The following is a 23449-nucleotide window of genomic DNA, read 5'->3' as shown; positions in this document are numbered from 1 at the left end:
TCGTATGTACGAGTGTTCCTGAATGGCGGCCATCTTTGTTGTCGGTGGAGTGCCAATTTTTGCATTTGCAAACGTTTACGAAAACTACAGTTGCTCAGGACTTACGTATCAGACGAACACGAAACAAAAACGAATGTTTATAGGAAAAACTGAGGTACACGGTGAATATAAACTTTTGCGTCTAAATAAATATCCAGGGTTGCAAACCAATACATGAAATCACCAGAAAAACTAGAGAAAATTATACTTTTAAACGGGCTGTATTTTGGAATGGCATAAAGTGGGGGGTTCATAAGTTTTGTGATGAATACTATTGCAAGTAAAGATTGTGTATAAATATCCACAGCTATGATACTACTGGCACCGTAGATTTATGGGGGTCCGAAAGTTGAAGTTTGTGATTTTGATGCCATTTTGGAGCATAATATCTCAGGAGAACAAAGTGCTAAAAATTGCTGCTCATGCCACAAAGTAATTCTATATGTGAATAAACTATTGCAAAAGAAAAAAATTATGACTGACATTACATGGAGAAAAAAGTAAGGGCTTGGTAAAAACGCGAAAAAAGCACCTGCGTGGCGATGGTCGTAGCCTGAAAAACTTTAAATGTTTGAATATGTTTTATGCTAAATCTCAAAAACTATGCATGGTGCAAATATTAGGCCCGCTTTTGTTTGTGTTCAGTTGTGCAAAAGCTTGCGAGTAGCGTTTGTTCCATCTTTCTAGTTCCATGATCATTGCCACGTCTATATGGTAAGGAGGTTAGCTCCCCCTTGCACCCACAACACCCATCGTCGAACTAGACCGCGGTATTAAGGCACTTTATTTAGACAAAAGTTTATATTCACCGTGTACTTCAGTCTTTCCTCTAAATATTCGTTTTTGTTTGGTGTTCGTCTGATTCTTACATCCTGAGCAACTGTAGTTTTCGTAAACGTTTGCAAATGCAAAAATTGGCACTCCATCGACAACAAAGATGGCTGCCATTCAGGAACACTCGTACATACGACAACGTTAATTATGTTATTGACCTTCTCATACACAAGGTTCAGCACACACATTTTTTTTTTTTTTTTTTTTTTTTTTTTTTTTTTTTTTTTTTTTAGAATTTTCGGAGATAGTCGAGCAACTACCTCTGGACAACTTCGTATGGATTGGCCTTTATTTGAATCAACGCAAGATATTTAATACTGTATTCTATACAGTAACATATTTAAGGGAGTGGCTTCAAAGCTTAAGCTTTCACCGAAATTTTATCGCGATTTTTTATTGTTTTATATATATATATTGCAGAATTTTTACATTTACAGGAATAAAGTTAGCAAAACCCCTCCCGAAACAAGCAAAGTCCCTCAAAACGAAATCGTAAATACTCCACTGATTCTATGGAAAACTCAACTAAAATTGCACACAAATATTATTTTATTCTGTACGGTATCGTTTGGTAAATTTATACATATGTTTAATGTATCAGTCTCACATTTTACAAGCTATTATGGACCAGGCCTACTGTAGGGGGAAAAACAGCTACTCTGAACAACTCCTGAGCATATATACCTAAATTAAACAAGTTATCACTAATAGAAATACATAATTGTACACATAAACTTCTTACTCTATGTTAAAAATATCATAACGTATTAGCATTGAAAGATGCCTCCAATGCTAAAACTAAACTCTCAGAGGCGAGCCTTTGCACCTTAACGAAATGCGTGCAATCCCCAGCGATGATTGCTTCGCTCTCTGAGCAGCATAGCCCGTAAGCCTGTCTAGCTAGCGAGCTGGTGAGGCTCAGACAGAAGGGTCTCCAAGTGTTTCCAACCTACTATTTTATTAACCGAAAAAACGAAATGTTGAAGTATTGAGTTTATTTTATAAGAAATCAAAGATAAAGAAAATATATGGTAGAAAACAGGGTAGGCTCGGCCTCAGAGCCTCATAGTACGCTTCCCCACTGAAGGCACATACTATTTGTAAGTTGAAGTACAGAAACAAAAGAAAGACCAAAAAATCTTGACGGTAAACAGGAAATGACTGTGGAAATCGTCTGAAACTGAACTGCGCTTTAAAAACACTACTTCAGGTATCAAAGTTTTCTGGCAGACACACGGACATCCTTTTTTTTTTTTTTTTTTTTTTTAAGTGATTGACACACGAAAACGAAAACTGAAAGATTCTTTCACTTCCTCTGAATATAGGATTGACCTGCTCAATGTAATCGAGATAATGACAAGCAGGAAGGGAAAAAAAAGAAGAAGAAGGGGAACAGACTCTTAAAATACGAACTATTACAGTTTTGTATCAGGAGATATCAGAAGAAAGATCTTTAAATAGATTTGAAAAGGCACAGACCTCGTAAAACGCATACAAAAACATTTCAGATTCCTTAAATTTTAATGGCCCAGTTTTCGGAACGATGGACGGACTTATTAATGCTATTGGCATGACCTAGAGGCTTCTCTCCTTCTCGGGTCTCATTGCGTGACACAGACTACGATGACCTCGCTGAAGACCAGGTTGGCTATAAACTCGCCATTCCAGCTAAAGAAACGATCACGATAAGTAAAACCCTATAACCGCAGATACATTATAACTGACTGAATCATCTCTCCTACAAAAGGGAAGTTTCTATTAGAACTGTCGATGCTCCCTTAATTTTTGCCTTTGATGTTTGTAATTCAAGAATAATAATAACATTCCCCCGCTAAGAACACTTTGATTGGTAATTTACAAGCTCTAATAAATACATAAGAACTGTAATAACAGAAAGGTTACGAGAATTTGAGTATAGTGCTATCATTGTCACCCTTGCTCAGCTTAAAGGAAATCTTTAATAAGGAAATTTTTAATATGTTCCTCATTACTGTTTCGAATTTTCTTGAATAAATTAAAGAAAATAAATATTTTAAAACAATCTGTGTCAAACTACAAAATGCTATATGCTATTAAATAAACTAAGTAACTGTTTTATGGACTAGAAATTAGATGCATTTTATGACGTCATTATTGTCAAAAACTCAAACTTTTGTATAATATAAGAAATCTTGAAAATAATTAGAAGTTCATTTAATAGCATTAAATCACTTTCTAAAATTATCATACTGTTTATTGAAGCATAATACAAAAATCAAGAAAAAAAAAAATGAGAAGCTTAGTGAATGCTCTTAATCATACAGGATAAGTACTGGAATAGTACCTTCAATAAAGATCCTTGCTCTTCGCTTCCCTTCAAGAAAAGTAAGATCATAACTCGTTGATTATACAACCTAAGAAACGCTTTGGCTGGACAGACTGCTTGTATTTATTAATAGCTAGGTGATGTCTTTCTGCACAGAAGTATACAATGAGCTCCTTCGTGGCTATGTCGATAGTGCATGCTTTTGGCGCGGATGACCTGGGTTCAATTGCAGGCAGGAGCTTATTTGGTTCCGATCCGCATTAATCTGTAGATTCAAGTCTCATATATTAGTAGACTGAAATGTTCCCATCGCTACTAATTCCGGATATCTTTTAGTTCAGATCAGAAATTACTAAAAGTGTTGAAATTTAAAGGCATTAAGAATTTAAGGGTAAGCATTATGTCAAATTAAATTATAAGTAAGAGAGTGCCAGATAACTATTGTACTTTTTTCAGAATTCTTTTTTTTTTCAACGCACTCAATTTCAACCTGGTTCTTTCTTGTTTTAGTACACTAGAATTCAGTGAAACAACTATTAGCAAATTCCAACGTTTATCCTTCGTTCGGTTTTAAAGTAGGAAAAATAGAAACTTTATTAAGCAAACTGCCCCAAGAAATAAAATGACGAGGATTTTCTTTAGATTCCATTCCTCATCAATACCTTCTGTGTTATATACTGTTTTTCCACTAGAATAATGTGAATTAATAATCTTACAAAAAGTACTCTCTTACGGCAGTAACAGGCTAATTTTCAGGGATCATTTTCTCAGAGATCATTGTTAAGCGTCGTAATAACCCATGCACATGTATATTACGTAAGTATTGTAATTCAAGAGGATAGAGAACAGGTGGAGATAACTGAAAAGGAAGGGAAATCGATTAGGGTGTTGTCTGAGAGGAAACTGCATTCTTAAAAAGTGGGATGGAGAGTATGGTGGAAGAGAAAGCAGAGTAGACAAAGATGATTATGATTATAAAAGGTATTAAAGAAGATCATTATTGCATCATGACAAAGACGTAATAGTGGAAATAGTGAATGACACTGCATGAAGTCTTCAATTTGCGGTAAATCGGTTCCAATGACGCAAAATACTTATGATGACAATATAATTTAAGGCCCTTTGATAATCGTTCGCTCAGTTTTTGAACTGTACTGAATACCTTAAAGACAAAAGAGAACATTAAAAAAAATTAGAAAATGAGCTAAGTACAATAGTATCTTCAAAATGTTGTCACATGAACTAATTGTTTTCAAGACATTTTATATAAATTAGTGTATAAATTTGGGTGTCTAACAATGAAGTCACAATCTAGGCGCAGCCGAAATTTCTGCTCTGCTCTGGTTTGCAAACTCAAGATAATGTTTGGAAGCATTTCATTTAAAAGCATTTTGTGGATACTATCTATATCTCTCTTTCTACATGTTTGTATTCTTGATTATTTTTTAAAGTACCGTATTCATTTAACAGTAGGGTTGAGCTTCGCAAAGAAGAGCGCTAGGGTGATTTGGACGCACTTTATTTTAGCACTGTTGCATAAAATTAGATTATACTACACTACGTTTTCAGAAAGCACTTCATTTATTAATGATTGAATGATTCGTTAGGGATTAACGTCTATTTTCAGGACCAAGACTATGTAAGTATTTGTCCTTTTCGGAAAACGTGTTCCCGGCATATTATTATTATTATTATTATTATTATTATTATTATTATTATTATTATTATTATTATTATTATTATTATTATTATTATTATTATTATTATTCCACGAAGAAATTAAATATAGACTAAAAGCAGGAAATTTGTGTTATTATCCAGTCCAAACTCTGTATTCGCTAATTCTGTCGAAGAGTTTTTTTTAACCTTAAAACAAATAAATGATAATTAGGTCTATTGTGCGGTTTGGTTACAAAACCATGGTCGCTTACTTCGAAAGAAGAACATAGGTTGAAAGTATTTGAAAATAAAATCTTGAGACGAATATTCGAGCCCAAGAGAAACAAGAATGAGGAATAGCGGAAACTTCATAACAAGGAACTGCATAATTTATAAAGTTTTCCTAAAATTGTTAGGGTAGTTAAGGCTAGGAGGGGTCAAGTGAGGAGGTCATGTAGCCAGAATGGAAGAAAGTAGAAATGCTCTCAAAGTTTTAATTGAAAACCCAATCCGAGAAAGACCATTAGAAAGACTTAGGCGAAGATGAGAAGAGAATATTAAGATGGATCTCGTAGAAATAAAAATACACAGTAGTGTAGAAATTGGATCCATTTGGCTAAGAACAAAGTCGATAGAGAGAGCTTTTGCGCATGCGGCATTTCACTGTTGCATTCCAAGGTCAGAGTTATTATTATTATTATTATTATTATTATTATTATTATTATTATTATTATTATTATTATTATTATTATTATTATTATTATTATTATTATTATTATTATTATAGAATTTAAGCCAGAAGAATTGAGAGAAGGTTTGTTATTTATTCTAATAAGAATAGCCGTGTACTTCAAATGCTAACACGAAAGACACCCGTTCCCACTGGTCTAGTGGCTAGGGCGTGCATCTTTGTTGCATGGGATCCCGGGATCGTTTCTCCGTGGGAGTACTGAAATTTGAACGCATTACGGTGGCTCGAATTGCATCTTAAACTGTAGATTCACGTCTCCTATAGCCTCGTTGATAAATGTGGACGCTAAACTTTAACCTACTATGAACAATGACAAAAACTATAAAATGTACAATATTAAGAATGGAAAACCGACATAGGAATTTTAAAAACTTAATGCAATTAATCTGTATATAATATTATGCTTTACAACTATATAAATAAATAAATAATAAAATATTGTTATAAACTTTAAGAAGTGCTTTTTTTTTGTCAAACTTACCGCAAATGTTGTGACGTTAAGAGTAAAATTACATTCGATTAATCATTGCACACAACTTGGATTTCTTTATCTTCTTCAACACTATAATAATCTCTTACGTTTTTTGTCCATCTTTTTTTAAAAAAAAAAAATCAAATCAAAAATAATTTTTCACTATCATAATATCTAAAAAAAAATCTTTTCTTCTAGTTCAATCCTTGCTTAATTCTTTACACGTTAACAACTAAATAACCGGCTGCGGCCTTTGCGTTACGGCATGCTTCTCGCACCATACTGGCAGAAGGGCATATTTCAAAACTCCATCTCCAGCTGTGAGAAGAACTTAGAGCATGCGCACTGTTAACATGTTCCACTAAATCTTCTGGCACACACAAACACAGCAAAAATCCTCTACTTACTACATCGTCTAAGTTCAAACAACCGACGACAGAGAGCACCATAATCGCACCGATTTAGTTTTATTTTTAATTTTTTATGTGCGGAAGACAAATTATCAGGTGAAAAACCGTGAGAGGGCGGCAACTGCGCATTTCTTTTTCTTTTTTACTTTTTTTTTAAGGGAAGAAAAAAGTACAAAATTTTCCAAACAAATAAACGGAATTGTTTCCTTTAACTATTTTTTCTTTCTTTTGCGTTATCACTGGGAGCTACTGTTAAGTAATTAGCAGGAGTATAATGATAAAATAAATACACATCCTTTTCCTGTATATATACAGTATACATACGCACATACAAGAAGAGAGGGTAAGAGATTTTTAGCAAATTAGTTCATCCGTTCTCTTAAACTTTTAGAAGCTACACGGGAAGCAAAATTTCAATTACACTGTTCATAAATAATTAATAAACTGACTACACACCATAATTAATAAGTACACTTGAAATTGAACGAACATCGTTTATTAGCAATATTAATACTGATTATTTTCTCCATCTCGCCTCTCAAATAAGTTTGAATCCAGTTCTGTAACTGGTCCACCCAAACCATATAATTAGTATTTTGTTTAACGATGTGCAGAACAAACATAGTGTGATCATTTAATTCTGGAAATTCGCGTATATGCGTAATGCATATCTAGAACATAAGTTTTACGTTTTCAAACCTTCACAAGTTCACATCCAATTGTGACATTTTTTGATCAGTTTTCTCGAGGCACTTCTTGTTTCGTACTATTAATATGTACCAAATATTTAATTATTCTAGTATTTGTAATTATCATCGTTTCGTTTGAACAATGTAAGTGATTCCATAAGATCCCGCTTTCTAGATTAGTAAATATCAGTCACACTTTGATTTCCGCACCTTTAAAACCTTCATTGGGAGAGTATACTTAAGAAAACTTATCCATTCTTAATTAATTGCTTTATATGATTTCCTCTATTGGAAACAGAATGTATCATTGCTGTTACATTCATTTCCTGCTTTACTACACTACTTCTACAATAAACAACAAGAGAACATTGCAAGACGCTGCGCATATACAGGGTGTTTTTTTTTTTACCTTGAGACTGTAAAATATCTGGAGAAATACGCATAGGATGAAAAAAATGTTCGAAATAAAATATTATTTTGAACGACGAAATTCACCTGTGACAAAAATTAGCCCGTCTGCGCCTAACTTTGAAAACTGAAATGAGAACTATCATTTTTTACTGCAGATTTGAATTCTACGGGGGGGGGGGGGGATTAGTAAATTTTATTCGAAACACTTTTTCGATTCGTAATCGATGGAGCTTTAATCAGTGAAAAATAGTTTTACTCAGGTCTCTTCAATTGGGAGCTATCACATTATCATTCCAGAATAAATCTGATAAACAGTACCGTCTTAAACGTTTTCTGGACTCGTAATAGGTGGCGTGGAAGGTTGCTCTGCATTCGGCGTGAATTCAGGCAATTCAAATATGGCAGTGCAGTTAAGTACAGAGCACGGTGACAATTGTAGTTGGCTACCAAGCATGTTATCGGCTACATTTCTCTATGGTCCGCAATTACAGTACCTTCGAGGTTATCCGATTATATATATATATATATATATATATATATATATATATATATATATATATGATACGCTTTTAATTAAGAAAGGTGTTTAACTGACTGTTAAGCAAGAAGTTTCTTTATTAATCGCTTCACAAATTTATTTTATATTATTTTTGAAGTGTATTTTATTTCACGTTTTGAGTACTATTGATACCACATTCAATTGGATATTTTTTTACTACACTCATTTAGTTGCTTCATTTGCTTTGAACTGTGTTGTTTTTGTACTAGTTTTGCCTATTTGTATGATTACGGAGCAACGCAACCGATAAAATGCGTAGCCAACTATGATTACCACCGCACGGTACACTTAATTGCACTACCACATTTGAATAATCTGAATTTACGCCGAATGCCCAGCCATCTTTCACGTCACTTTCCACGAATCGAAAAAATGTTTGTACTGTTTATCGCAGATTAATTATGGTATGAAACGTGGGAGCTTGCAAGTGAAGAAACATTAGTCAAACTAGTTCAGCGAGAAGTGTCCAGACAAGTACATCGATTTAATTATCCAGGTGGTTTGGAGGAACAAATATGTTCAGTATTTATTCCCTATTTAGATCCTCTAATTATATCACTGCAAAGCCGCTTTTCTCCATGCAATAAGAACGCATTTTCTAGCATGATGCTTCAACCTAATATCATAAAAACGTTTTCTTTTAATAATCACTTAATTCATTTGAAAGCAATCAAAGAAAAATATTTCGTTGACAATATTATTGCAAAAGTACGAACTATAGAAAAATGAAGGCAACACAAAATACATAAAACACGTTGATTTACTGGACCATGCTGCCAAGTTTTATCCTGCAATGCATTTCGCAATCTTGATTGGACTAACACTTCCTGCTACAACGCGTATTGTATTGAACGATCATACAACACTTTCCATCGTGTAAAATCTTGACTCCGATCAACTGTGGGAGGTGATCGACTGAATGGTCTATGTCACCTGACTCCTGAGCGTTCACCGTGAACGAGTAAATACCATTTCTGGATGAAGTCATCAACAAATTCGCTTTGCAGCCTCGCCACATTCAGCGGGCGTTTAAAACAGTGGAGGAGGAAAATTAAAGAAGGTATGTAATTATACAAAAACTATATTTATTATCCCATAATAAAATACTCATTTGCATTTCAGATTGGGTAACAACATTGATAATTTAAAATAGTATGCTTAGTATCGTAAAAACATTAATTTGTAAGAAATAAGTCAATAATATTGTTTGATCTTAGTTATAATCTGTTTTAGGCCTAGCCCTGCTCTTCAGGTAAGTTTTCATGGGACATAATAAAATGTTGATAAACATTCAGTATGGCTGATACCCGGGATTGAATCAGAACTTCACGGATAGAAAGCGAACGCATCGAAACGAGCGTTTCTGTACCACGATTGTGCTATTTACACTGAGTATGTGAGCGTTAATGGTGATTTAATTAGATTTAACCATCAGCAGCGATCACGTTTTCTTTTTCATGAGTAATATCAAGCCCGAGTGAAATAAAGAAAGAAAATTGTAACTTTCTGGACGTGCTCTGCTACACATTTTTGTGGAATTGAGAAGGTACTTAAAATAACATTTAGCAGATTGTCAAGCAAAATAGCAACAATCGTCAGGGACTTTCGATATTTAGACGTAGTTGTTTGCTCAGTTTCTCTGTTTTATCAGGCAGATATCGGAATAGCACCTTGTTCAAGGCCAGAATTATTATTTTTACGTATATTCTTAAACTTCTGTACTGGGCAGTTACACTCCTAGTGCTGGCCAGGCATTTTTATGGAAAATTTGTCCGAAGGGTGGGGGACAAATTCAAAATATAAGGGAGTTGCACAGGGAGACTGGTAAAGGTTGTACAAGATTAACATTAAACTTACCTTTGCTTTGGAGGTCAAGTTATTGTATCCAGAGGGAGCTAAGCCATCCGAAAGTATGACTGGAGAAAACGCTGGTGCTGGCTGCTCTCTAATCTTCTTTTTCTCACATGGTAAATAATACATAGCGAAATATTATTTATAGATATTTCCAATTTGGTGGGAATTCGTCGGATGGTATTAAAAATCATTTTATACATATTTCTCTAATGTCAGAACACGGGCAAATATGAAATGTGTGACTTCATTTTTATAAGGACCTTTACCTCTGTGACACACACACACAGACACACACAACTGTTTAATGTTCAAATATTTAATCGAGATGTTAAATTTCTAGTCGAAAGACATCGTGGTCGAATTCTGATTAGGAAATGTGGGATTTAAATATTTTTTCTCCATGCAACAGAAATTAATAATGTATTCTAATTAGAAACTAATGCTTCGTTTTGTGCTGTAGAAAACATTAATTTGGCCGAGGTCGTGTACTGCATAAAAACACAGAAACCAGATTGAAGTTATGATTCCTGGTGAATCTACCAGCAACCTCACAAAGATACACTGATTCGCGAGGACACAACTCAAGAACATATTTTCCCTGAGAAAAAAAAAAGACCGGACAGAGGGAGAAGACATGGAAAGGAGGAAATACTACATGCTATTTAAAAGCTCTTTCATCTGAGTCGCTTTTACTCACGGGCTATACACTAAAAGTTAAGCAAGCTCTAATGAAAATTACGGATATACTTTACAGGAACCCCATCCACTTCCATTTTGACAGATGCTAACAAAACTTTTATGATTAAGCCCGTAAACTCGCAGTAGTGTATGTTAAGCATAATGTGCACCAAGTCATTACGCCAGCGACAATGTACCTTCCCAAAAGACAAGTTTCAAGACCCTTGAAATGATATTCGACACACTACCTCATCCCACATACACACTTTCCAAACTCTGGCTGAAATTCTGAACAACGGACGTGACGACGTGACCTTTAGATTTAATACGTGTTTTAGTGCAAAATAAATATTATACAATAATACTTGTAAACACCCTTGACGTAGAAGCAACCCTTCAATCTACAGTGTACTGCAGGTTTGCATAGATTCACGGCGTTTGCATACAGTATATGGGGTTGTAGAAAATCATTGTGCTCCAAAAAGTAAACTATAACATAATTGACAGAACGATAAAGCGCGTACGTATTTCAGAAAATCTCAATCAAAAGATATTCATTCATTGTAAAATATAAAGGTTACATTGATTGAACTAGGACCGAACAGTTGCCCTTTCCACAACCGTAAGCCAGAATTTGAAAGAAGAAAGGAACGAAGAATTATAACCAATTGAGACGTTTAGTTTAAGTTCTTCGGTCATCCTTCGTATTCTAGAGGATGCAGATGAAGAACGTAACCTAAAGATGATAGAATTAATGAAATGAAGAGAATCGGGGAAGAAGCGGAAATCCTCGAGGAACCGAAATAATGTAATCCACCTCAAGTTCACACAGTCGGGGTTCGAACTTACGATGCATTGTAACACACGTAAGCGCTGTATCTCCTTTCACTATTCAACTCCAGTTTTTTTTAAATAGCATCTTTAATTCACTATTCATCTATTACACTCTGTAAGCTAAAAAAAAAAAAAAAAAAAACAGATTATCGACAAATGACAATGAATGGTTAAAACATAAAGGAAATGGAAGTACCTCGAGAAAACTCATGGAAAAAAGGTCTACTAGAAGTTACATGACCTGGGAACAAACCAAGGACTCCATTTCTTTTTTCCTTGGAGGACAGGGTGTCTCAATGGAGAACGCTCATGATTGGCAGGAGTCCCAGAGTTCAATCCCGGACCACGGGAATGTGTAGTAGACAACATCGTATATATGTTTTTACTCGAGGTTCTTCCGTTTCCTCAAACATTATAATCCCACCAATTCTGTCATAATCATTCACTTTCGTTAACCACCCATCTCCTTTAAGTTAAAGGAAAAAAACGTAAGATTTCATTTCTATTTACTTTTTAATGAATCAACACTGTAGATATAAATACATACACTATATATCCCCAGCACACACTCACACATATATAATAACTTGTAGTTATTAGTGTATATGTGTTAATTGCTTACTTTAAGAAGCTAAAAACTAGCACAATTGGATTTAATATAGTTGAATGTGCTAGAATCGTTAGTAACCATTGCTACTTTACTACTACAATAAACTCCAATTAAGTTGTACTTGGCTGCAATTTCATTACAACAAACAACAAGTACGCCACAAAGCAAAGCAAGGCATTGAAAAAGTCAGTCTGGTTCGTCAACCAAGCAAGACAATAGCAGAGGAATCACTCTTTAATACTTTTGGGAAAATGTTCAAGGACACTCCCGTAACAAACCAGCGACTTCCTTTTAAGAAATTAAAGGTGGCGGCAGATTGTTAGGTTGGGTAGATGGATTGAGTTGGATAAACACTTTTCCTTTTATTGTTTGATTGTTCTTATGTTGTTACTTCTTTATTTTTTATTATTATTATTTCTTCTTTCTCGATAATGGTGGCGTCAGAGAAGATAGTGCTTTGTTTTATTGTTGTTTTTGTTGCTTGTCCCATTATTCCACTGCATTACTTACTTAGTTTTCTGGATTGAGACATGTATATGTTTCTAGTTCGTATCTTTTGTTTAATTCTTTCTTTTGTTCTAAAAAAGTTATTTTAGCATCACTTTCATACAAGGTCAAAAGCACAAGCGTTGCACAAAAACAACTATATAAAAGTATACATTTAAACTAGCATATCGCTAATTGTTTTTAATTACGTGCATTCAATAGCCGCGCATGTTCAAACTTGACTGGAATTTTACTTGAGTCGTTGTCTTCAGTTTTAAGCTCGTATGTTGATTAATATTCTTTTCTGCAAAATTGTACGTATTTTGAATATTTTTCTAACGTGTGTATACCTTTGTTTTAAAAACTGGTCACCCATCTCTCTTTAAAAATTCGTATATTCAACACCATGCAGAGGAGTGTTCTCACAGGGGAGTCCACTGGATCTGGAAGCCTCCCAAAAATGTTCATAACTATTTTTTAATTTAGTCTGCACAGGAGGCGCACCCATACGGAGACCTATATTAACGACTTTTTCACCCACCCTCCAAAACAAATTCAGTATTTTCAGTAGAGTAAATTTCTGGGTACTCGCCTGACCATGCATAGGACAATTCAGTATTTTGTACTGAAATAAGAACTTAATCACCTATGGGAGATTCATATTTGTTTAGGTAGGTAAGTAAAGATAAAATGAAATCTTTCAGTTTTACGTCCCACGATTATGCCGACTAGGTTAAAGGAGACGATGATGATGAGAAATGAATGCAATGAAGGAATGAACAAACTGGGAGGAAACGGGAAGACCCCGAGAAAACCCACGCACCTAGTGTTTGTCCACTATAAAATCCACTTGGCGCGAGCTGGGATCGCAGCAGGAACCCCACGTACCAGAAGTTAGGTAGGTAAGTAAGTAACTAGGATTTAAAAAGAAGACATCCCAATCCCATACGACAATGAACAACCTACTGTAGCAACTTTGATAGGTAGTTGTTAAGGTGAATTAACAAGAAAATTAATTGTATTACTTAATTTAAACTTATTACGCGCTGTGAACCAGGTATGATACGTAAAATTTCACCGAACTTATAAAGTTCGTTACTGAATTCTCTATGTCTATGTCTGTGTGTGTCTGTTATTTCTGATTTTTTTTTTTTTTTTTAATTTTAACTCCTCCATTCGATAGGGTACCAAAAACTATCTGAGAAAGCGATATAACTTTTCGCATTACTCTTACCGTTCCCGAGATACTGGCCCAAAAAAGTTCTGATTTCAAGAGATTTTAGGAGCCATATCTCGAGAAGCGTACGTCATAGAGAGATGATGTTCGTGTTGATCAATACGGGTACCTAAGAGCATGGTGCACACTTTGGTACCAAATAGTAACCGATGGCCACTCTCCAACTGGCCACTGATTTGGCCAGTCGCCACTGATTACTATTGGTACCAAATGTTTATCATCCTCTTAGAATTTGATCAACACCAATATTATCTCTCTATGACACCATTCCGGAGATATTGACCAAAAAAGTTCCGATTTCGAGAGATTAAGGAGCCATATCTCGGAAACCGTAAGTCTTAAAGAGGATCTAATGTGTTGCTCAATACCTAAGAGAATGGTGAACATTTTGGTACCAAATAGCACCAATGATCACTGGCAAACTGGCCACCATTCCCCAGATATTGGCCAAAAAAGTTCGGATTTCCGGAGATTTGAGGAGCCATATTTCGGGAACCGTAAAGTCATTATATTCTGCGAATCTTTTAATTTTGAGCCCTCTATTTTGAGCACTATAATCATTCATTTCATATTCTTTAAACAGCCGTCTTATTTGTTGATTATTATACAAAGGTAACCAAGAAAGTTCTGTCGCTTTTGTGGAGGTCTGTATTCAATTGGCCATCACACCGTGAGTTGAATGCGAATGGAGATAAGGTGAAGATCAGTTGTTAGTGTGGGTATATCCAACATACGACCTGGTTGTGGCAGTTCAATTACACCGTGAGCTTGCGTAAGGACAGAGTGAACATGGGATCTCCACAGAGTGTCATAAGGGCGTCTATGCTGTTCGAGTTCAAACTGGAGTCAAACGCCGCTACAGCGAAGCGGAAGATATGCAAGGCCTTTGATGAGAGTGTCGTAAGTACGCGGACAGTGCAGCGATGATTTAACAAGTTTAAGGACGGTGACGAAACATTCGAAGATGCACTACTTGCCAGAAGATCAACACATGCACAAACTGAAGATCTTCAGGCGGCAACTGGGGCGAATAGTGGCCAGACATATGAGAAACTGAGACTACAATTCAGTGTGAGTGGAGAAACCATTCGGCAGCACCTCCATCAACTTGGGAAGCACTACAAGTTGGGTCGCACATGATTTGACTCCGGGCCAGAGGCACCGCGAGCAGACACCTGCCTTTCTTTGCTGTGTATTTGGTGGACTGTTCGCGGTATCGTGCACCGGGAACTGCTACCAGCTGGCCAGAGCATCAGTGCAACTGTGTACTGTTAGCAGTTGAGCCGTGTTCAAGAAAAACTCAAACTATGGAGCCAGCACTTCTGAATCGCAAAGGGCCCTTCAGTGACAGAAGCTCTACGTGGCTAGGAAGACCCGGCACACCATTCTACGTCTTGGATGGGAAACAATATTGCATCCGCCATACTCTCCGGACATTGCACTGTCCGGTTATCACTTGTTCCATTCCTTGGACAATCACTTTAGAGGACGCCAGTTCAAATCTCTAGTAGAGGTGCAAAATGCACTTAAAATTTTCTTCGCTTCACAGACCACCAAGTTCTACTGCGATGGAATCCATGGCCTTCCAGAACATTGGCAGAAAGTCGTCGATGCTAACGGGGACTATTTCTGATCTTCCAGGTACGTCTTAGGTGACATATCAATGTTCGAAGTTGGTGGGTGAAAAACCGACAGAACTTTCTTGGTTACCTTATAAAATTCACCACCTAAATTTGTTTGTATGTTAAACACGGGCAACTTATTATTATTTTTTAAAAAAAAATTGTTATTGCTTTTACAATTTCAGGACCTTTCTTAGTTTTTAACGGAACACAATATGCGTATCGTGAAACGTTGTTAATAATATATATTTGTAATTATTATTATATTTTGTAATATTTTGTACATGTGCTAAATCAATTTGTAATGTTTGTTGACTTCGTAAAACAACATATCGTAGGACGTTTTAATAGAACTCTTAAACAAAACATGTAGAAAAAATTTAGTACTCAAGAAATTATAAATGGATAGATATATTACAAGAATTATTTAATAAGTATAATAATAAAGTACATAGAACAATTTGTATAAAGCCTGTAGAAGTTAATAATAAAAATTAATTCTTTTTAAGTTCGTTGTGACAATGCTCTTGGAGCATTCTCAAATGGTAAATAATGGAATACTTACGTGAATTAGATTATGCTGTATATTAAGTTTACTTATCATCAACGGCATACAATTATAAGTACGTAAAATATAGAAACGAAATAATATTCTTAACCCAGTAAATACTTTATTATATTAAAATATACTAACGCAAAGGCAAACATCCATTACATGTGTAGACTGATTAAAATATTACAATATTAGCCAGATAAAGGAGATATTATTGTTATATCAATGTAGGTAAAATATATTAAAATCTAACTTAACCCAATGCACATCGTAAGGTATTATTGACATGGAAATTAGTTTTGCTTGAATGACAGGTCGTTTATTTATCAAACTTTAGAGAACTAAAGAACTGACTAAAATTAAAATGGTAGTGAAACGTCAGTGTAAAATTATAGTAAAACGTCAGTAAAATAGAGTTTGGACCAGAGTTAAAGCACTTTACACTTCACCGCTTTTGGAACTTAAATTTATAAAGAAATTAACACTTATTTTTTATACTTTAAATTTAATTAAAAAAAGTTAAAAATTTTTTGATGTTGTTTATTTGTTAAAATCTTAATTTAAAAAAAAATGTTTTCAATAGGTTTACTTTACATTAAAAAAGATGTAAAGTGATTTATGTTTCTATTATCATGTTTTAGAAAATTATTTTTTACGTAGACAAATAGTTTTAGATTACAAAGATTTTCAGACTTACGCCTATATATATATATATATATATATATATATATATATATATATATATATATATATATATATATATAATATTAGTTTGTAGTTAACTAAACGCTATATGTTTATTGTCGTTATATATGTAACATTCCTAATTGTACTTTTGTTAGGTTAGGTGGTAGAGCAGCCTACGGCTGAACTTCGCCTCATGAATAAAGGTATTTTCAATTCAATTCAATTCAATTTAGCTATATTAAAGGAAGTGCCAACCACATTTGTTTTATTCATTTGCTTTGTGGTTCTATTTATAACTATTTCCTTTTTTATTACAAAAAACACATACAAATACACCTAGCCAATGACGGATGCCAATTATGCTACTTTGAATAAACACACACACACAAATTATTGCTATTGTGTTGGTTTATTTGTGAAGAATAAAGACAAATTTAAGCATTTATATTGATAAACCACTCAGCGCGAGAATTTCCCTAGATTTTCACGTTTTATCGAAAAATTCTCCTTTTTCCCTTTTAGTTATATTTACTCACGAAATTTCCCTAAATTAGGGAAACTTCTCTCAAACTATGAACACTGACTGAATGATGCACACTGCACGTGGAATGGTGTAATATTCCACTTGCTACCATTCATGATCTGTATGATTCCATTTGACGTTGCATCAGAGCTGTTTTGAGGGCGAAAGGTGCTCCAACGCCCATAATCTGTTAAGTTCCACTCTTTCAGGTGTATCCATTAAATTGACAACGATCTGTATATCTCAATCGATACAGTACTTTCCTTTCTTTCTTTCTTTCTTTTACTTTGTTTTTTCCTTCCTTTTTTTCTTTTTTCAATATTATTCCCTCAATTTCTGAACATCATTATATTTTGAATAAATTCACTATACAACTCAATATTTTAAATGAGAACTGCTCCCTTTTAAACCAACAACATATACCAATATTTTAAAATTATTACCACTTCAAACGTTACGAGTTTGTATAAAAGTTATGTAGGGAAAGAGCAGACAAAAACTGATTTCTGTATTGACAGAAGTCTCCGCTAATTTTTTTTTTTTTTTCAACATTTCCGTTCTTCAATCTCATGTTATGTGAAAACAAAGTAACTGAAAAAAACTAAATAACTCATTTAAGATTTCAATTGCTTCTTCCGTATCAATATTTTGATAATTTTCAACATTGTTCTTGAAAAATATAAATCTCGTGGCCACGGTATTACCTGATGTAGCGCACACATCTGGTAGGAAGAAAGTTATCTATCCTATATGGTTCAACCCCGAACCATGTGAATTTATGGTAGACAGTATCACTGCAAGCATGTACGTGAGTTTTCTCGGGACTTCATCTGTAACCTCCAACAGTTTCTGAAATCACTTGTACGATAGCATTTAAGCATGTCGAAGTAAGAAAAATCCTTCAAAATTTATAAATATATTTAAGAGCGTCTCTCTCAAAAAATAAAAAACATTAAAAGAAGCAGAAGAAAGGAAAATACACCTTGATTTACAGCCTTCTTTTGTAAAAGAGATAAATCACCGAAAAAAGTATGAGCAGTAATAAAACAAAAGAAAATTAATACCGATTAAGATACAGGCAATATAAAGGATTTTGATAAATGACAAGTACAATATACTAAGCACTGTTAAACGTTCATCAAGGTCAAACAATGGTACACGCAGATAAGTAATAAGATTACACATACATGGCCATCTAGGATCGTTCAATGACGTAATTATTAGTTATCCTTAATCAACAAGAAAATGATATAATATGGCTAAATTATTTAGCGTTCTCGACTTATTTGCAGAAGACACAGGTTCAATTTTCGATGAGAATCTATGTGGTTCAGATTGCATGTTAAACTGTAGTTCTCAATTCATAGTTAGCATAACATCGAGTATGGGAAGAGGAGAAATGGTAGCTCAGTGGTGAAGCGTTCACGGTTCTATTCCCGATTATGTGAGTTTGTGTATACTACATCCTGTTGTCTACCAATTCTTTCATAATCACTCACTTTCATTAATGATTTCCGTTTCTTTTATCCTACAGAACATAAGTGTGCGATGTAAAGCTTTAGAGTTCACTTGGGTTGCTCACGAGACGAGACAGAGTTCTTTCAACAAAAACAGATACCCATTCTGAGATGAGACATCGCTTTCACATGACTTTTTGAGGCGAGACAATCTTCCCCCTGTCTCATAGGTACCCTTAAAATTTTCTTAATTTTTGTAACATCCATGATAGAAAAAATCTACAGTCGAAACACTGACAATACAAAACATTTAATTTTAAAACAATGATATAAATAAATAAATAAATAAATAATACAGGAAATACATGGAGTGAAGAAAGGAAGAAGCAACACCAACTATGAATAAAAGAATACTAGGCAACTGTCAAAGCCCGAAGAAAACATCTAAAATAATGTGGTTCTTAGTTGGTCGAAACGAAAGAGAGAATAATAATAATAATAAAGTCTATTCTGAAGTGGAATAGACTTTATTATTAATATTATTATTAAGTTTTAAATGAACCTGTACACAACAAATGGGGGAATTTAATGACACAGCCTCGCTTTGGCTGGCACTATAATAAATCATTGGCTTGAGTCGAAGAGTTGCACCACTTCTGCTGAACTTTTGGTAACACGGGGATTTCCGACAGCAATCTAGGTACCGGCAAATAGAATAAGATCTTCTAAGAAACTAAAGATAAGGGATAAATATTTTATTACTGTTCTAATGTTCGCCATACTTGTATCCAGCGCCCTCTATACAGAAGGAAAAATACCAAAAGATGGCGTAGCAGAAAAAGTGAAGCTAGTACCCTAACTGGTCTTATTTGTTTATTAATGTTTTTAGATTGTTTGGAAGTTACAAATTCACTCGTAATCATAAGTTTTTAAAGTAAGTTAATTAATTTATTACTCACGTATTAAAATAAATGAATTTCGTTTCATATTGTGGAAACATGATATACTTCCAAACAACGAGTTAAAATATTAAAACCGCTATCATTTCTGATTTGAACATAATAGTAAGAATAGTTTGAAAGTCTAAAATATAATAATAACAAGCACCAGTGTCATGTATACATCACGTGAAGAAGTCTGATTTGTGTGACGTGACACTTTCTCACTTATCTACCACTTCCGGTTTTCGTGAAGATTAGAATGTAGGTGGGATATATTCGAAACCTTGCCCAAAAAAACTACTTCTCGCTATCTATTATCGTTTTTATTCTGTAGCGATAAACATTAAAACCCGAAATGGTTGATTTCTGCCACTTGCGGTTTGAATAGAGGGTTTAAAAGAGACGATGATACATATCTATTTCGAATTTTAAATCGATTCAAAGGCATTGTTTATCACTATCACTTATCGTTTTGGCTCTATGTAGATTAATATTAAAATCGGAAGTCATAGTGGATTTATATCACTTCCAGTTTTAGAGATTTAAGGATGAAGATGAAATGTATTCAAGACACTTAATCGATTGCAAGAAACCACTTCTCGTTATCTATTACCATTTTTGCTCTAAAGTGATTAACGTTAAAACCGGAAATGGTTTATTTGTTCCACTTCCGGTTTGAATATCATTGTCGTTAACGAACTCGATTCCTAACTTTTCACCTTCTACATCCTGGCCAAAATTGATTGTGATTGTAATGATTGTGATTTTGAGTTTTTTTTTTTTTTTATCCCAGACAGACAGAGTACCACTTTAGCGTGTTACTTGTGTGTTAATTCAACAGCAAAGATATCGCCTTCCGAGCATATCAGAAATAACTGGTTACTGGCTGAGAGTATTTGCATTGTTTTGTTTTTTGTTTGATATGAGTAAAGCTTTATGCAGTATATTTGGCATTTATACCAAGTAAAAAATAACGTTCTATGTTTTCTACAATCGGTCACAATAATAGTTTTGTAAATCTGTGAATTGTCTGTCAACAGCTACATGAATAGCAGTTCTGCCATCTGTTTCCCTTATCTGTTATTCTTATGTTTTAGCAATATACTGTAGATATAAAGGAGTGTTGGTTAGTAAACCGAATTCCTTAAAATGTGATATACTTAATTAAAAAATATAAGGGTTAATATATTCGTCAATACAGCTCGAAGTAGTTTGTTTGTGCACATATTCATTATCATTTTGACTCTAAAGAGGTTTAAGTCAGCGACATAGAGAATAAGATCCAGTTAGTAAGAGTTACTGAGGAACGTGTGATGAAAAGATGAATGGCGATAGATAGGAAACACTGAAAGCAGAAACAGGAAATGAGCGAAAGTTTAGGGTGGAAGCGAGTATCAACAGGAAGACAATAGAAGAAATGAAGGAAGAGTGTTGTCGACGTCATCTGGTATCTTACTGAAGTGTTGCTTTATGAAAATGGATCACAGGAAATGGTTCTTTAACTGTTATATTTGCAGTCAGTTATGGAGTATGATTTTGGTTCCCATAATTGTATAGATGATTCATTACAATTACACAAAATTACATTGAATTTATATCAATCCCTTAGTTCAGATTTCTTTGAAGATTTGTTGTCAAAATGGATATTTAATATTTTATATATTTTTTAATATATTGGTGTTGCAAACATTCTTATGAAAACTTTCGGTCAAAAAAACAATTAAAGGGATAACAATTTCAATGGTTTTGGCTCCAGTCGGAAACGCCATCCTAGTAGTACACTTTGTGCTAATTTTACTAAGGAGAAAATACCTTAAGATAAAGGAACGGAAAATCCGATTTGCCAATGAATTTTGGAGTTTAACTTGATCGTATAAAATGAAATACAAGATATATTATAAACATCAATCAACGAATTATCCAACTGCATAGAAATTGCAAGTAGGTTCTTATTAGGCAAATACGGTATGGGATTCTTACATTATTTAAGAGAACTACAATGTTGTTATTTTATGTTAAAATTTTGCAGTATGCAATTCACTTATGGTTGTTGTTCTTGTTGTTGTTGTTAATAATAATAATAATAATAATAATAATAATAATAATAATAATAATAATAATAATAATAATAATAATAATAATAATAATAAAACAATGATAGAGATCTGCGCAAATGCGGATATATTTTTAGTTCCTGTGCGGATGCTCGGTAAAATGTGGATACTTTTGAAAAGACAAGAATTTTAATGATGAATTCTCTAAACACACTTAATTATTTACATCTTGTAATAAAGCGTAATTACCATTTAGGAACAAAAAAAAACTGCCAGGATAAAATTGACCTTCGTTAAATATTTTATCTTTTTGTCTGCTTTTTAACCCTTTAGTGAATGTGAAGTGCTAACGTCATTTTATGGCAGTTTGTGTGAAGTGGTTTATCCTTCATTCTAGAGTTTATTATTATTATTATTATTATTATTATTATTATTATTATTATTATTATTATTATTATTATTATTATTATTATTATTTCAATTTGACTTTGCGCTCGGAGCAAAGACATTACCGTGTGTCTTACGAGTAAAGAAAAACAAATAAAAAGGATTTGCTGTAAATTAATTCATAGATATGGTATTACCAGCTTGACAATTTTGTGAACTCCACTAAATAGAATTCATGCGAACAGAAATACAAAATTAATAGAGAACATATCTACTTACTTAAGATTCCTTGAATTGTGCGTTTCTGAAAACAAAATTGTCAAGCTGGTAATACCATATCTATGAATTAATTTACAGCAAATCCTTTTTATTGGTTTTTCTTTACTCATAAGACACACGGTGTCTTTGCTCCGAGCGCAAAGTCAAATTGAAATAATAATAATAATAATAATAATAATAATAATAATAATAATAATAATAATAATAATAATAATAATAATAATAATAAATAATAATAATAATAATAATAATAATAATAATAATAATAATAATAAATCACCTCACACAAACTGCCATAAAATAACGTTAGCACTTCACATTCATTAAAGGATTAAAAAGCAGACAAAAAGATAAAATATTTAACCAAGGTCAATTTTATCCTGACAATTTTTTGTCCCGAAATGGTAATTACGCTTTATTACAAGATGTAAATAATTAAGTGTGTTTAGAGAATTCATCATTAAAATTCTTGTCTTTTCAAAAGTATCCACATTTTACCAAAGGAACTAAAAATATATCCACATTTGCGCAGATCTCTATCATTGTTTTATTATTATTGTTATATTATTATTATTATTATTATTATTATTATTATTATTATTATTATTATTATTATTATTATTATTATTATTATTATTATTATTATTATTATTATTATTACTTTTAGGAATAGTTCTGTCCAACTGTCCTTAACACTCTTGATATAATTTTCAAAATACTACCACATGTACCACATGTTCCTTTAATTTATGGAAAGAATGTTGAATGGGATGCTCCGGGAAACATATATAATCACACACACACACACACACAAACTCATTTAGAATCAAAATATGTACGAAGAAATGAAGCTTAATTATGAAACCCTAAGGAGGGTACAGAAAAACCAAAACAACAAACGAATATAATAAAAAAATAAAAAAAGAATCTACAGTGTGTGTGTGTATATATATATGAGGTGAGAAATCATTATCGACGTACAATTACGATCAAATCATTAATTTGGCCCGAAATACTTGGTCACAGTGATTTATGTAACAAGTTTACCAACAATTATTTTTTTTCTTTCTTTCTTTTCTTTCTAAAACTTAAAGTAGTTCATTTTGTTCCTTTTACCG

The 23449-nt window shown here is 33.4% G+C and overlaps 1 protein-coding gene across 4 annotated transcripts in view; it reads right to left on the bottom strand.

The window, feature by feature from the left end:
• The window catches only part of LOC145690190 (uncharacterized), a 313493-nt gene that overhangs the window by 131027 nt on the left and 159017 nt on the right, over positions 1–23449 (bottom strand). The window contains exon 1 of one of the 4 annotated variants that reach the window (XM_081764873.1): positions 6070–6357. The exons of the other annotated variants lie outside the window; for them this stretch is intronic. The gene's annotated coding sequence lies outside the window, so the exon portion shown is untranslated. Of the gene's footprint in view, positions 1–6069; positions 6358–23449 lie in introns of those variants that run through there. 4 annotated transcript variants of the gene reach the window in all.

Source organism: Thermobia domestica, chromosome 1, assembly GCF_964235325.1.
Source record: "Thermobia domestica chromosome 1, izTheDome1.hap1.1, whole genome shotgun sequence".
Lineage (NCBI taxonomy): Eukaryota > Metazoa > Arthropoda > Insecta > Zygentoma > Lepismatidae > Thermobia > Thermobia domestica.
This window is presented reverse-complemented; position numbering and strand designations above follow the sequence as displayed.